Raw genomic sequence first — 15,813 nt, 5'->3', positions numbered from 1 at the left:
GCTCCAGCGCTGCCTGTCCTGCTGGTTCATGACACCAATATCCCAAAGTCTGACCCAAAGCAGAAAAGGTGTTAAACACTGATACCACAAATCCCACGTCAAACCTTCAGGTAAATACCAAGAAATATCCTCCCGTCGTTCAGCAGACCTTTGAGTTTGGACGAGTTTATCTGGTGTTACTATTTTTTTTCTCTACATTATGAATAGATGAATGTCTATGAATGATGAACGTATGAATAGCTACTGCCTTATACATTTGGTATAAAAAAACCGAATTAGTAAGATGTTGGAGAAACTTTTCTACCGTAAAACTGGTTAAATTACCTTTAGCTATTGCTGTCTCATTAGCTTGCCTTATAGCTACAGAGTTCAGGTTTTAAATAAAAAATATTCTATTTTCAACTGAATTCATTTAATTTCTGAATTTCTTACTTTACCCGTACATCATCGTTTGTGTCAGTTTGTAGTTGCATTAAGAAATTATTTCTCATTTCCTTCCGTGTTTTATTTCAAGCAAACATGGAAAGTCTGAAAGATATTACCTAACAGGGACTTATCTATCGCAGCCCTGCTGTTGCCTCTTGTGGTACAGCTTTGACGTCTTTTCCCTCCTACCTTTACTCTCTCATGCATTAGGCAAAGACCAGACATGCTTCGTCTGGCCACAGTGGCTTACATTACACACTTTTCTCCTCTGATGGACTCTGTGACTCACAAAGGAATGGACAGTGTGCTTATTGCAGACTCACTGTGTGATCTCTCCTTTAATCCAAATGTAGGGCCACAGGGGCAGTAAATTAATTTTGGGTTTGGACGTCTGGTTTGAGGTTGTTCTGTCCTGTTCTGCTCTATAGGCTGTTACAGCAGAGGATGTCCTGCTGGCTGTAAGGAGATGCTGTTTTTTCAGCTGGATGTGTGGACATATCTGCTAGCGTATGAGCGAGACACTCATCACCAGGGAAATGTGCGTGTGTGATGGCAAAAACGTGTCCTGTCTGCCACTGTGAGGGAATACAGTTACTGATTCATCAAGTCTCATCACTGAATGACGTACAAAAAAATGTTTCACTAAACTTCATGTTAAATATATCTGTGGTTGAGATTTTTATGAATGAATGTCTGGACGTGACCACCAGTGGCTGCTGTTGACTCAGTAAAGACGTGCCTGGTAACTGTTTCCACGATGCTGCTGTGTACGAGGCAGGCTGCACGTTGCAGAGGCGTTGGGTTCGCAGGCAAGCTGTCAGCTGCCTGCTTCCTGGCAGGCCGTGTGGGTCAAAGTCAGAGACTGCAGCCAATACTGCTCTCTCCCTCTCTCCCTCTCTCCCTCTCTTGCTCATACACACTCAGGCAGGCACTTTGACCACAACCTCAAACTTTACCATTCCTTCCCTTTAACTCTGCACACACATTCGCATACACTGAAACTCTCATTTTCTCTCTCTTTGCATTTCTCTCCTCTCCTGTGCAGACAAATCCTCTATATCCTGCATCCCATGGGGTACTGTGACCACATTTACCTTCCTGCAGACATACTGTACATCTGCGGGAGTGTGTGTGTGGTCACCTCATTACCTCACTGTATTTCTCTATTCCGCTGTATTCCCTGTTCTGAGGTTTCCATGTCAGATCCCAAAGCCTTTTTGGGCAGCGGAACAAAACCCCATCTTCCCTTTCACTGCCTGGAGCAGAACACAGCCAACACAGCAGCAGGATTTTGGCCCCAATCAGCTACAAGGAGAATGGTTGGAAAGGACTGGAAAGAGCAGGTGGAGTTCTTTGGCAAGTGTGTTTTGCCGGTATGCATATGTATGTGTGTGTGTGTGTGTGTTTGCGTGTCTGTGTGCGCATGTGGCAACGGTCACACTAATAGAAACCTGTCAGATTTCCAGGAGATATTTGATATGCATTCACACAGCAACAATTTGGTAGGTAACATGAAGCCCATTTGAGCTGCTCCTGATAATGCATCTATTTTTGGGTGAAGCCCCATGAAACACAACATGATGTTGTAGAAACTTTGACTGGCAAGATTAGTTTGCAAAAAGGAGTCATGTGCGGGGGGCTCACAATAAAAATAGAGACGTGATCGGTCAACAATGCTCTCATAACCTTTAGTGTGGTCTGTGAATAATCATGTGCATGTTTTTCTGTGCTATTTTTGGATGTGTCTCTTACCATTTAGACTTTCTTTTTTTTTTTATACAGCTGGATTCCTCTACTTGTCAGGCTTTGTGTCACAGAGACCACTTTTGCCTGTGTGTCTGTCTACCTGTCACTTGTTTGTACAGTAGCACTGTGATTAACTGTGGCTGTTTCTAAGTAGAGGTGTCCTGAAGTGCAGGTCATAACTTAATAACCTGGTAATTTCACACCCACAATGATTGATTTCTACTCCCTTTAGTGGAGTAAAACACTAAAACACAAGTCCTGCTGAACCACAGTGGATGTTTTACAACATTATTAGCCATGCTAGCATGCTAAAATTTCATACAGACATTCGTGGTTCCCAGATGATGAACTGTAATGACCTTGCCCTGATTTTTCCTCTTTCGAATTTATCCATTTTTTTGTTTTGTTTTTGACAAACTACTGGCAAAACTAATCACTCCCATCAACCTTGGCTGTACTTTGTGTGCTAATTGGCAAACGTTAGCATGCTAACACTTAGCACTACACGCTAAGTATTAGCATGCTAGCATTGTCGTCGTGAGCATTCACTTCTGTGCCTAAATACAGCCTCTCAGGGCTGTTAGCTTGGCTGTAGACTCTTATTTATTACAGTTTTTACATTTTTCATAATTGTCCAATCGACTAAAAGATGACTCCAGTTAGTGGTTGCAATGAAAAATGTTGTAATGCTTTATTATAACAGACTGAAACAGACCAAAATACATGATATGCCACATTCAAGTAATTGTTTACTTTTGTGGATATTAATGACATTAACTGCTTCACAGCATTTTTCTTTTTTTTTGTTAAAAGGACAAAATATTCCTAAAGGTGGAACACCCTGTTAATATGGATTGGAAACAATGAGGTGATATTGTATGGATAGCTTGTCCATTTATTACACATAACAGCTGTCTTGAATATCCCATTCTTTTGGATAGCCCAACCTGTGTTATACTGGCTGTCTACCAGCCTCTCTCTCTCTCTTTTTCTCTCTCTCTCTCTTCGACCTATTTTCCTGAGGTGATTGTGCCTCTATTATGTAAAACCCTTGTGTCAGGTAGGTCAGCCGTGGCTTGTGAAGACTTTGCTGCTGCGCCAACCAAACCCCACTCGCCGGGTTCTTAAATCCATGTCATTTGGCCCGCTGTTGGCTGGAAAAGATCAAACAGCACATGTAGGGCTGACCTTCAGCACAGCGTCCCCGCCGCCTGCTGCGTATATCTCAGCAGGCATAGTGCGTCTAAACATTAACTCCGGGGACTGGGCACAGTTTAGTCTAATGGTCTGAGTGTGTGTGTGTGTGGTGTGTGTGCTTAGTCACCTGTTGTTTAAGTTTAATGAAGATATCTGAATAGATATAAGGAGAGATATCTTTCATTTTCAATCTTTTGCGTTTGGAGGGTGAGTAGTGAAAGGCAGAAAGACAAAGATGTTGCTGACAGAAATGAACTGTCTCATAATCACTTACTTGCTGTGTTGGTGAGAAACAGAGTTCAGGGTGCAAAGAGCACCTGCTCTACTGGCACAGCCTGACCAGAGTCCTTCTGGCACTACTGTGGTCGAGTGAGACCACCTATGCTGTGGAGCTCACATCCACACTGGGAACTGTCTGCCACCTGCAGCACAGGGCCTTTTTCACTGTGTGTCAGCGTGGCACACAGTCTAGGAGCTGACATGTGAGCAGCTGTTCTTTCAGTCCATTACGAGCACAGTCGAGGCTTTGTGCGTGGCGAAGAAAAGATCTACTTGTCAAAACTGTGACGTAAAAGTCCCCTGCTCTATGTCACAGTGTCAGGAGAGATTTTGGGTCAAGCCTAGCTATGTGTGAACATTGTCACGTACGGTGCTGTAAATGACTCATGGTAGCACCATGTCAGGTACATAATCACGTATGCTTTATCTTGTTGCCTCTCATTCTTACTCATCGGCTGCAGCTCTCCAGAACAAGTGGAAGCACACGGATGAATAATTTGCAAGATTGTAATACGTTATCAAGGCAGTTGCACTCTGTTACACTGTTCAGTTATTTTCTTAACTTAGCTGCAAGCTCAGATCAAGACAACAAAACCAGGCCAGGCCAGGTCAGAAGTACAAGTACCTTAAAGTGTCAACAACGCTATTCATTCACATTAAACCTTTTTAATATATTTTTATATTGCGTTATCATATAAATTCAACATTGATAGGACCTCCAAGGTCATTTGCATTTGCCCAATGACCACTGGGGGGCGGTAGGGTATAGTCTGACCCGTGGGGGATCGGATCCCCAATAAGTCACATGCTTCCCCCCCCAGAACCCACAGAGCTACAGTCAAATGACTAAATGACCCGAACGGTCATGAACAAATGCCATTTGGAGTCACGTCAATTTTAGCTGGCCTGCGCTTACGAATTACTCTGGAGACTCTGTCCACGAAAGTTTATAACAATAATGCTGTCAGGCGATCATTTTTCTCATATTTCTCCCTCTGCCATGCCATGCTGTTGCAAAAGCTGTGGTTATCAAAAGTGTATGTTGGTGTGATTGTTTCCTAGAAAGTCAACGCTCTCCTGTAATTTGGCTTTTCTGGTCAGAGGGTACATTATGTCAACCACACAAAAAGGAACAGAGCAGCAGAGGCCACAAACGATTCAGGCAGAGCAACATGTATAAATCATTTTCTTTCATTCTAGGAGTCCATGAATCACCTGCGGCTGACCCTCTGACCCCATTGCCACGCATGGACACCTCTTCCACTTCCACCGGCTGCTGTTGAGTCCAGCAGTAGCCACAGGGAGAAACATTTTTTCCTCAAAGGAAATCTCTGATAAGCCTTAATCTCCTACCTTGATATTTTATGCCACACAACAGCCCTTTCTCACCCCCACGAGCACTTTGAAGTCCTGAAAAGCAGCCATTGTGTATTTCAGAGCGGGGCGGGAAAAAAATCTGCTGATCCGCCACTCGTGTGAATGATATGGAAATTTGTGACATGGGAATTTGAGTTTGAGAATGCTGCAAAAAAGAAATAATAGCTTGGAAATGTGCGACTTTCACGAATGTGATTTGCGGTGGTATGAATGGAAATATTGTTGTGGGAGGATTTATTGTGGTTGTGTGTGGGAATTTAAAAACCGGTGGCTGAGAGAGAGAGAAAATATGATGGATTACATTTTTAACTGATGCAGAGTTTCCTGCTGTTATGGTCTGCTTGCTGCACACACACACACACACACACACACACACACACGCATGTGTGCTTACAGTATGTATACGTTCATGTGTACACCAAATAGCTGGATAGAAAAAGAGCTTTGTTTTCAACACCTATGAAAAACATGACCGCACCAAGTCACAAGACTACCTTCGTAATTAGCCAGTGTCAAATATTTGACTTTGCCATTACAACCACCTGTCTCTCTCTCCCCTTTCACACACACACACACACACACACACACACACACACACACACACACACACTCACTTGTTTTTGTCATGTAAGAGGACACTGCAGTGAGGTACATTAATTCCAAGAAGACTTTGGTTTTGATTTATTGAGAACATTGTAATACATTTACAAAAAGGCGACATATCAGACTTTTGCTGGGAATAGAACCATAAAGTCTTGGATTTATTTCCATCCTTGTTCCTGTTGTCTCATTTATCAGGATGGAGTCACATATTTGATGTCTGACGGAAAAAAGTATCAAAAACACCCAAAAAAGAACTTTAGAAAAAGGAACAAAAGAAATTAAAAATGACAACAGTCGTGAAACAAAATACAAAGATCAGTTAGGTAAAAGGTAGATTGTAGAAAACGTCAAAAACATGATTTGACACCTTCCTTTTCTAGAGTTACAAATACAGAAAAAGATTCACACCAAAAATCTATAAAGATTTAAGTTTACAACACCCACTACTTAAACTTGGGCATAAGCACTGCATGCTGAGGCCCAACCCTTACCTTACACCTTAAACTAAAAACAAGTTGATAGCTCCAACATTTAATGGTTTTCCCAGTGGTTGACCTGCCATGTGAGGTGAGTCCTCATAATGTCGCTGAGGATTTTGTGGACTGTTCTTACAAGAATTTTCACTTTCCACACATAACCTACCATTACTGTAGGCAAAAACTGAAGCTAAATAGAAGAAACACAAACATAACACAATAAAGAGTTACCCACATACGTGACATCATTTAACGTTTCTGTCCAACATCCTCCTATTGAGGCAGTAACACAACAGAGAAGATGCCTGTTACTGTGATGATGATGATGATGATGATGATGATGTTGATGATGATGACCACTGAACTTTACAGCCCGAGCCAACTCCGTTACAGAGAACCTGGTGGATATTTTAGACAGCACAGCTCACCACTGCAGAATGTAGATAAACACATACCATTTAAGTTCCCTGTCATAATCCTACAGTCAACAAACCTTCCCTGGCAACACTGCCCCGCCAGTTTACAATGCTAAGTCACAATTACAGCACCCCTAATTACTGAGTAACCTCTGTGTATGTATGTGTCTCAGCATATGCGTGTGAGTGCGCATATCTGTGTTTCTGCTTGGCCATGCCAACGTCTGCGGGAGAAAGACGGCTGAAGACGTGGGTGGGGGTAGGTGGAATCCCTCGGCTGTGTTACTGCATGGTTCTCCTAAAGCTATAAAAAGTATTTTAACCAGACGGTCTCAACAATAGTGTACATGCTGCTACATGCAAATGAAAGCAGATGGAGACAATCTTAGAGCGGAGCAGGAAAAAATCAATACACAGTGAGGAAATGACACAGGAGAGGCGAGAAAGGTTTAAAAATGTTATATGGCCTTCTATCTAACAAATCTTCTTGCTTTCAGTCCATCTTTACTGCCACTGCTCTGAGTTATATTTGGCCTGTGCTGCTCTGCTCTGCCTCTCTGTGTAACTGGCCTTTTCCTCCTGCCTCGCCAAGGGATGGAGAGAGACACAAGTCAAATGACTCTTACTGTCATGCTGGCAGTTATCCAAGGCTGCCATTACCACAGTAACAATTTGAGCATAATGCTAACGTCAGCATGCTAACGTACTCGCAATACAAGTGTGCTGATGTTTAGCTGGTATAATGTTTAGCATCTTCATTTAGCATGCTAACATTTAGTAATTAGCATTAACACGAAGCAAAGCTGAGGATGATGGGAATGTCATTTGTTTTTTCAGGTATTTGGTCAAAACCAAACAACAAAGTATAATAATGAATCGGACAAACTGAAATTTTGACCTGATGATGAGGGTCGCCGACATTCTTGCAACTCATCCCATTGGGGATATGAATCTGTGCACCAGATTTCAACTCAAAAGCATCAAAAGTCAACCTCATGGTGGAGCTAGAGGAAAAGAACAGTGTGAACAGACTGACATCCATGGAGCCACGTTGTGACTTTTCTGGCCAGATTTACACTGACATCTAATTTGCTTAGTTTCTTCAAAAATGAGATGAACTCGACAGAACACTCAGTAGAACAATAATGGAGAGAGCGTGAAAGAGAGTGAACATAGAGGGCATGAGAAGGATGAAGACATGTAATCATTGCTCAATGAGTGCAAGTATGGGTGGAGACATTACATGATTAATGAATCCATAAAGAGCAGAACAGTGGACAATGACAGGGCAAAAGAACAATAAAGGAAACAGCAAAAGAGGAAAGCCCTTGGAGGAAGTGGGATAAAGGATAACATAATCTGTAGTGACTCAGCCAAAGTAATGGTGATGATTCCATTTCATGTTCCTGCTCTTGTCTCTGTGTTCGCCTTGACCTTTTGCTGTTTATTCCTTCTTAAGGTTCCTTTCCACTGCGTGGTACGGCTGGGCTGGGCTCGACTCTACCCAGTTGCAACCATTCCTTTTTGGTTTTTCATTTGCCAAAGTTGTGGATAGTACCAGGTACTTTTTTTTGTATCACCTCTGTAGAGGTTTCAAGTCATCTCAGCCGATACTAAATGGTGGAGTGAAATGGCTGCACTTACGGGACACCCTGCACAAACCTGCTAAGCTGACATCAATAACGACTGCAATTTTTTCATTCACTTGACTCAGAGTTTCAAAAATGGCAGCCATGCTGTCGTCAATTGATAAAATGCAGACAAATCATGGACACAATCCCTTTAATATCGAGTAGCATAACGAGTGTGTGGTTGAGCAAGTGAGTGAGTGAGAGAGAGCGGCAGAAAATAACGATGAATGCAAGCCCAGGCAATGTTAGCAGTCAAGTCAGTTTAGAAATTTAAATTCAGAGTGTAGTTTACAGTTCGTCAGTGAATAGAGGCTGGAAGGTTAACCTCGATTTCTTCTGCATGTCACGTCGAAGGTGATGTCACATCTGTTACATGCACTGCTGTGACGCACCGCTAAGAATCAATAAATCATTAAAGGTGTACTATCTGCAGTAGAAAAATTCCTAACCGAGTAAAGGTGACAAAAGCGATTAGGGGGGAGTCGAGCCAAGACGTACCATGCAGTGGAAGCAAGGTATGAAAGTCGCCACTCCCTGTGACATTTTGTATTGCACTCTCGGAGCCAAAGCTATAAATTGTGTATGTTTCTTTCTTTTTTTAAATCTTGTCAAGGACATACATAAATGCATGGCGGGTATGCTGTACACACACATAATTCACTTAAACATATATTACAGACGTGAATGCAATCACACCCACCACACACCCACCATACACAGAGGTTGTTAATGGCTGGCGTAGTTGAGAGAGTTGAGGCTATCATCACTGCCAAGAAACGTCTGCTTCTCCCTGTGCAGCTTCCTTCTGAAACCCGAGAAGCAGCATTGACATTATCTATGGATATCAAGGAGTGATAGGGGGGTTGCCGAAAAACCGAAGCAGGAGCACCAATCCAACACAAGACTGCGGAACCAGTGTGCACCTGTTTGATGCAATAGCTTCCTAGATGTGCCACTTCCTTCTCGTTCTGTCAGAAACCCCAAGAAACTACCTCCCTGTGAATCCTAGCCTCACATTTGACTTGCTGGGGTTGATAATTTACAAGCTGCGACCTGTAGCTCACCCACCTTGGCCTCCAGAAAGCCCCTGGTTTGTAGTTGTGTGGTCAGCGGCCGTTAAGCTGCCAATTGGGAACACATGCCATTCCTAAGAACTCTGCGGGACTGGGGGATCTGGTGACAGCGGCTCTTGGTTTACAGATAGTCGATGCTAAAATGAGATACACTTAGGGGCAGGCAAGTGGAGGGGGTGGGGGTGAAGCAGGAGAGGGGGAGTGTGGGAGGAATGACAGAGAGAGGAAAAGGAGGGATATTGGGCAGAGGAAAGAGAGAAGTGTAATGTGTGGCTGTGAAGACCATGTGTCAATGAGTTCATGTTTAGCCCTCCTTACTGGTGAAGCAAGGCGGCTTCTCGCTTTAAGGAAGCCACTGCACTGTTAACCTTTGTCTATTATCTCCCTGGCATAGAAAGAGTTAAGATTAGGCTACTGGCTTTCATCTCCACTTGATTTAACATTGTTTATACAGTCTGTGTACACACGGCAGGAAATGAAATCCCATTAGGGCTTGCCCGCTCCTTGATAGGTTGGTTACAGTCACAGTACCTGACATGCATTTATAATGAAGTTCATTTACTGTAGGTATAACTCACTATACAAGGTCAAAGCAAACTATATATATATACACATATACTCCCTTAGGTTAAAATGAAGAGGAGCTGACATGCTGAAAATTCACTTTAATGTATATTGCATGGAGTTTAGATGTGGGGCAATTTTTCATTCCTTTCTAACTTTTCCCTGAATTCGATAAATATTTGATTTAGTCTTGGAAACCTGGGTAAGCCTGTAAACAGCGAGTATAGAAGCAGTCATGCTTTTGCAAAGTAGGAAATTTGCAGTATTTCTTGGATATTTCTCCCACACATGTCCAGGTAAAACCACAACCCCGAATAGAGAATGTTCCCTTCGCTAGCCAGACCAATCTAGTATAGAAGGCTTTCACAATGAAAGTCCACTGCAAGTGTATGACCGGGGTATCAGATTGTTTCAAAACACTGTTTGTTCTGATCTTACAACCTTATGGTTTAAGGTTTGGTTAGGTTCAGGCACAAAAACAACTTTGTTAGAGAAAGATCATGATTTGGGTTAAAATTACTTCAATAAGGGTAGGTGGCCTTCGTTGTCAGGGTTACAATAATAACCACTTGGCTAAGGTTAGGGAATGACCATCAGCGTTGTCTTTATGGTAAAAAGAAACCAATACTCACTGCAGGGAACAAGCAGTGGTCTCCAACATTTGGTTAACCCATCCAACCACCCTGACGGTGGATTTTGCGGCTCTAACATGTCGCTATTTCGTCCCTTGCTCCCGAGTCATGACGGACAAGAGTCATAATCACTAACGCCACTAGAAGGCTTTGACATTTGATCTTAAACATATGTTTTAGGGAATTTGCTGAGACGACTGATGTTCTCATTCTTTTTTTTTTTTGGAAGGACAGTCTCAGCAGTTGCTTATTTGTGTTGTGCCCAGATAGACACATAGTCTTACACGGCACCAAAAAGACTGTCTCTCTCTGTCTGACTTTCTCCCAAGCTCTACAATTAAGTAATGCCAAAAAAAGGCTCCCCTACTAAAACAAACAAGCAAATCATGAGTCATGTAGCTTAAAAGGGCAGCAGAAGAAAATGAGGAGGAGTGAGGAAGAAAAAATGATGAGGAGTTTATTTGGGTGAAACAACTCATATAATATGAATATATAATATTCATATAACATAATTTGTAGTCTAAACTTTGTTGTAAAATTTGTAAAAAATATTTGTTCAATTTGGATGGAAACTTCTGTGTTCGGCCTCAACTAAATCACTTATCTAATGAAGTTCATCTTCATCAGGGAGACCATTAGTCAGAGACTCATCTGTTTCCATTACTAAAGATAATTTCCCTGAACATAACTGGATATAGAGATCTTCTCTACAGAAGTCTATTAAACTGCACCAAGACCAAATAAAGTGCTCGTGTCTCATTGGCTGGCAGGTACCAAAACATAGTTTTCAGATTAAATGAGGCCGGTAAGTATTGAAAACAGAACTGTTTCTGCGTGCTAGGTTTCCAGTTAACTCTCACTGGATAAAACCATCTAATCACGAGTTAAGTAAACTGAGTCCATTCCTATGATGCAACAGTTTACTCTGCGATGCAGCCAAGTCCCCCCATGATGTAAGAGGAGGTCGCATGCTGCAACAGTTCACTTGGTGCTGCAGCTCAGCCGTTGGACCTGTGATACATCTGTTTGTCTTGTGTTGCAGCTGCGTGCCTGGTTGTACATCCTCTTTGGGCCCTCTCATGCAGCGGTGGTTGCTGTGATGCAGGTGTGTGTTTTGTGAGGCAGCTCTTTATATCGTAATGCAGCACAGGTTCCTCCTGACGCAGCAGTGACCTTTACAAGTTAGCACAGCTTTGAGTGATAGGGTGCTAGATTTCCTGCACGGATTTGGCAGTAGCTATCAATCCACGTACGTGAAAATCCTTAAATATGGCACAGTAAGCAGATTACACATAATCCACTTAGGGTTTTAGATTATTGCCCTAATGTATAGGCAATATACTGTATGATCACAACACGAGACATAATGCGACAAGGTCACACATTATGTGAGTCAAATGAATAAACAACGGAGCATGTGTGAAAATGTGAATATGAACATGACACGTGCAAAGCGTGCAAATGCAAATATTTGCATTTGGACCAGATCTTATATTTGAACATTAATGAGAAAGCTATGTTTAATTTTAGAAGATGTGATCATTTCTAGACCACATCGCTTAAACTCACCATTTCCCTTTGCCCTCACATGCAATTTGATTGACTGGCAAGCCTTGGCAAAGCAAAAGTAATCACATGTAAATGATTTAAGTGGTAAGAAATAGGCGGATTTCACAGAGAACATGCCGGGAATGTCTTAATCTCATCTTTTACTGGCCCCTCAAAATGTTAATCTCAGAAATATCTACAGCTCCTGGAAACCGTGTCTCCGTGCTACACGTTACAAACACTTCATGGTCAATTAGCAGCACCACCGGTTTAGCGTGTAATAAAACAAGGAATCATGGCTGGGTTAAATGGCTTCTAGCTGTCATACACATTATGGGGTCTCACATTTTTAAAAGCGTTTAACGTTTAGTTAAATATTTCAAATGTTTATTCATTAGTTTGTTCTCAACTATGTATAAGTGAATGTCAGCTAACGAAACAAAACGATTATGGTCTCTCACATTTTTACTTAAGTTAAATATATCAACTGTTTATTCATTAGCTTGTTTTCAACTGTTTACAAGTTAATGTTAGCTAAGGAAACTATTCCTATCATCCATAATTTTTCAATTTTTAAACGATAAGCTAACAAAAGTTTTTATCTTGTAAAGTTTCAAGTGTTTATAAATCACTTTTAGCTTAGCATCAATCAATGCTGACTACTATTTAGTTTCAACCCTTCGTCCATTACATTTAGTAAAATATTTCAACTCTTTAAACAATTCCTAATCCTAACAATTTCAACAGTTTGTCTATTAATTTTACTGTTTCAAATATTTTTAAAAGACTTTTGACGTAGCATCTAATCAGTTTTGGCTGTTACTTTCCTTATTTAACACAAAAATGCCAATGTAATAGCCATCCTTTTCTCAAATTCATGTACTTTGGCACCTGCAGAGGTACCCCCTGGTGTACAAGTACCCCAGGTTAGAAATCACTCCGTTACTCCAACAGTGAACTACATACCAGTGCAGAGAGAGTGAACCTTTGGTGATATGTTACCCAGTGGGAGGGACAGGAGTTTGGTTCATTATGGGAAAAGTCAAGGAGACACTGAATGTTTATTGTCTTGGGCAGCTGATGCCACGGAAATGTACTGGTCAAAGTTTGTTGTGGTCATTCAGAAGAGAAAAAAATGACCCACTTCTCTGAGGGAATGAGATCAGAGAACTGAGTCATAACAGAGGGAGAGAAAGAGCAAGAAGTGCAGTGAAAAAAGTCTAAAAGGAGGGAGAGGTTGACAAAAGAGAAGGCATCAACTTTGACCGAAAGACTGCAGCAAAAGCTCATCTGCTGTGACGTGGCAGTTTCGACAACACTGTCAAACACAAGAGAGAATCTGGAAAATGTAACGTCTTTTAAGAGTTACCTTTAAAACAGATGTCACGGTTGTTGGGGGAGAAGGTAATCTAAGTGAAAGATAAGCGATACACATCACATCGTGCATCATTTCCATGCTTCCAAAAAACATCTTGCGAAGGAGTCTACATGTAGGTCAAATGTTATGGAGGGTAGAGATGTTAGATTAGTGTTAGATACAGTGTATGTGGGAGAAAGAGCAAAATGTTTACATTGTGGAGGAGTCTGCAGTATAGAAATGGGGTGTATTTAGATAGGGCTCTTATGCACACGCCCTCATTTAAAACAAAGTCAAGCAAACTGTTTTTATAGTAGAGTCATCTTCATACTCATTCAGTCATCAGCAATTTGTCTGTGGAAAGGATGAATGTGTGTGTTGCTCAATCTGTCCGTTTCCAGATATGAAGCTGAACAAAGAAAAAGCAGAAATATGGACTTTTCATTTCAAAAAATCTGTTTCAGTGGTGCCTGTAATTAACCTAAAATGCAGTAGAATTGCATAGTTACACCTGCTGCATTTTAGGTTGATTACAGATTGTAGAGGATGGATGCCAGTCTTCACATAATAAGACTGTAAAAAAATGTCTTTAAAGACTTTTGCAGAATAACAAATGAACACGGAGGCAGATAAGAAGTCAAACAATAACTTGCATGCACATGCAGAGATGCACTCTGGGCGATCTTTTGGACTTTGGGATTGTAACAATCAAGTTTCACTTTGGGAACACTCTTTTTAATCCACCCTCAACAAAAACTCTTCGTTTGCCAGCATCCCCGTCCCCTTAATCGCTGATTTTCTTTTGGGTGAATGAAAGAGTAAATCAGTGTTCTTTAACTTAATCCTAAAATTTCATGCTTTTTCAAGTCAGCTCCCTCGCCTGTTTTCTGAGTGATTTGTGGTTGATCAGGAGTTGGATGGTTCTGCCAAATTTTAACACTGAGCCCTTGTGGATTCTCTAACAAGGCCGGGCCTGTCTAATACAAAAACACAACACAAATCCAGCTCCTTTCTGCCTGATCTGCAGTAATTCCCCCAGTTCACATCACTTCCGCACTTGCAGATCTTGCAGCTATACACAACAAGTACTTTTAAACCTCAATGTCTTCAAATTACTTAACAGAACAGCTGAGAAGTGGCACTGCAAAGGTCCTATAACTGGGGTTTGAATTTACATGGTAAGCAAGACACTGAATCAATGACTATTGTTCCCCATAAAGAGATGGACAAACACATCACAATTGTCTGTTCAGTGTTCCAAAATTTTTAAGGAATAGTTTGACATTTTGAAAAAAAAAAACATTTCTAAGGTTCCTGGCAGAGTTTGATGAAAAGATTGTTTCCGCTCTCATATGTCTGTAAATAAAGCTGGCTGCCTCCAGGAAGTTCTTACGAAAAAACTGAAAATTAAACTATACTTTCTACACTTTTTTTTGCACAGAATAAACACACGGGATATAACGTGTTAATTAGCGAGCTTAGAAGTGCACAGATTTTTATTGTGCACTGAGGACTTGAAATATAGGGCACAAAGAAAAGAGAGTCAGAAATTTGAATGAAAAGAGTTTTTTAATAGTATCCAGCTGATCGATAAATTCTAACATTGGCAAGCACACCAGAACATACACATACAAATATACAGACACGCACACATGCACACTCACAGATGTGCCTGATGAATGGCAATGCTGTGGTAAGGAGTGTAAGCTAGACTACACCCATGTGACAGGTGAGTGGGTGCAGCCAGGCTGGCTGTCTGCACCTGACCAGCCGACTGGGCTGCAGGAGTGTTGCAGATGTTTGAGGTTATCTTACATTTATACAAATCTGCTGTTTCCTCTTGCAGTTTTGGGAATGGGACAGGGGGAAGTGTAACGCCACACTCTTGATATCTGTTTCTCTCTGCTTTTACATCATTTGCTCTACCTCTCCTTTTCTTTTTCTCTAAACACACGTAGATGAATGAGGAGACACTGCATCAACGCGCTACACCCCTCAGCCCCCCCCCCACCTTATTCCTTCTCAGTCATGCTCTCCTCCATCCCATTTTATCCTCTTTTCTTCTCCCCCTTCAGCTCAATTAGTCTCTTTTCCACCCTGCTCCACTGATCCCTCTTTAAACTGATTTCACTCTTACTCTCGTTCCCTCCCTCCTTCCCTCTCCGGTTCGCTGCCTCATGACTCATGGAGGGCATTTTTCGGTGTCACAATCAGTCGGAAACTTGGGTAAATATAGATCAGAAGCCTTAAAGACGTAGTACGTGTGAGTGAGCACATATCACGTCTGACTACACTGCGACACTCGTCAGGGAGGGTTTTTTTTTTTGCAGAGTCGTGATTTCTCTCGGTTTTCATCAGCAGTGTGAAGTGATTTACCTGCCTGGGAGCACGTCGCCTGCCTCAGGTCTTAAAGATGGCAGACTTTAAATCACACTGTCATTGTTCTGCATTTTCACTTGATCCTTCTGCTCTTATGTTCTTAAATGTG

Source organism: Pempheris klunzingeri, chromosome 18, assembly GCF_042242105.1.
Source record: "Pempheris klunzingeri isolate RE-2024b chromosome 18, fPemKlu1.hap1, whole genome shotgun sequence".
Classification (NCBI taxonomy): domain Eukaryota; kingdom Metazoa; phylum Chordata; class Actinopteri; order Acropomatiformes; family Pempheridae; genus Pempheris; species Pempheris klunzingeri.
This window is presented reverse-complemented; position numbering follows the sequence as displayed.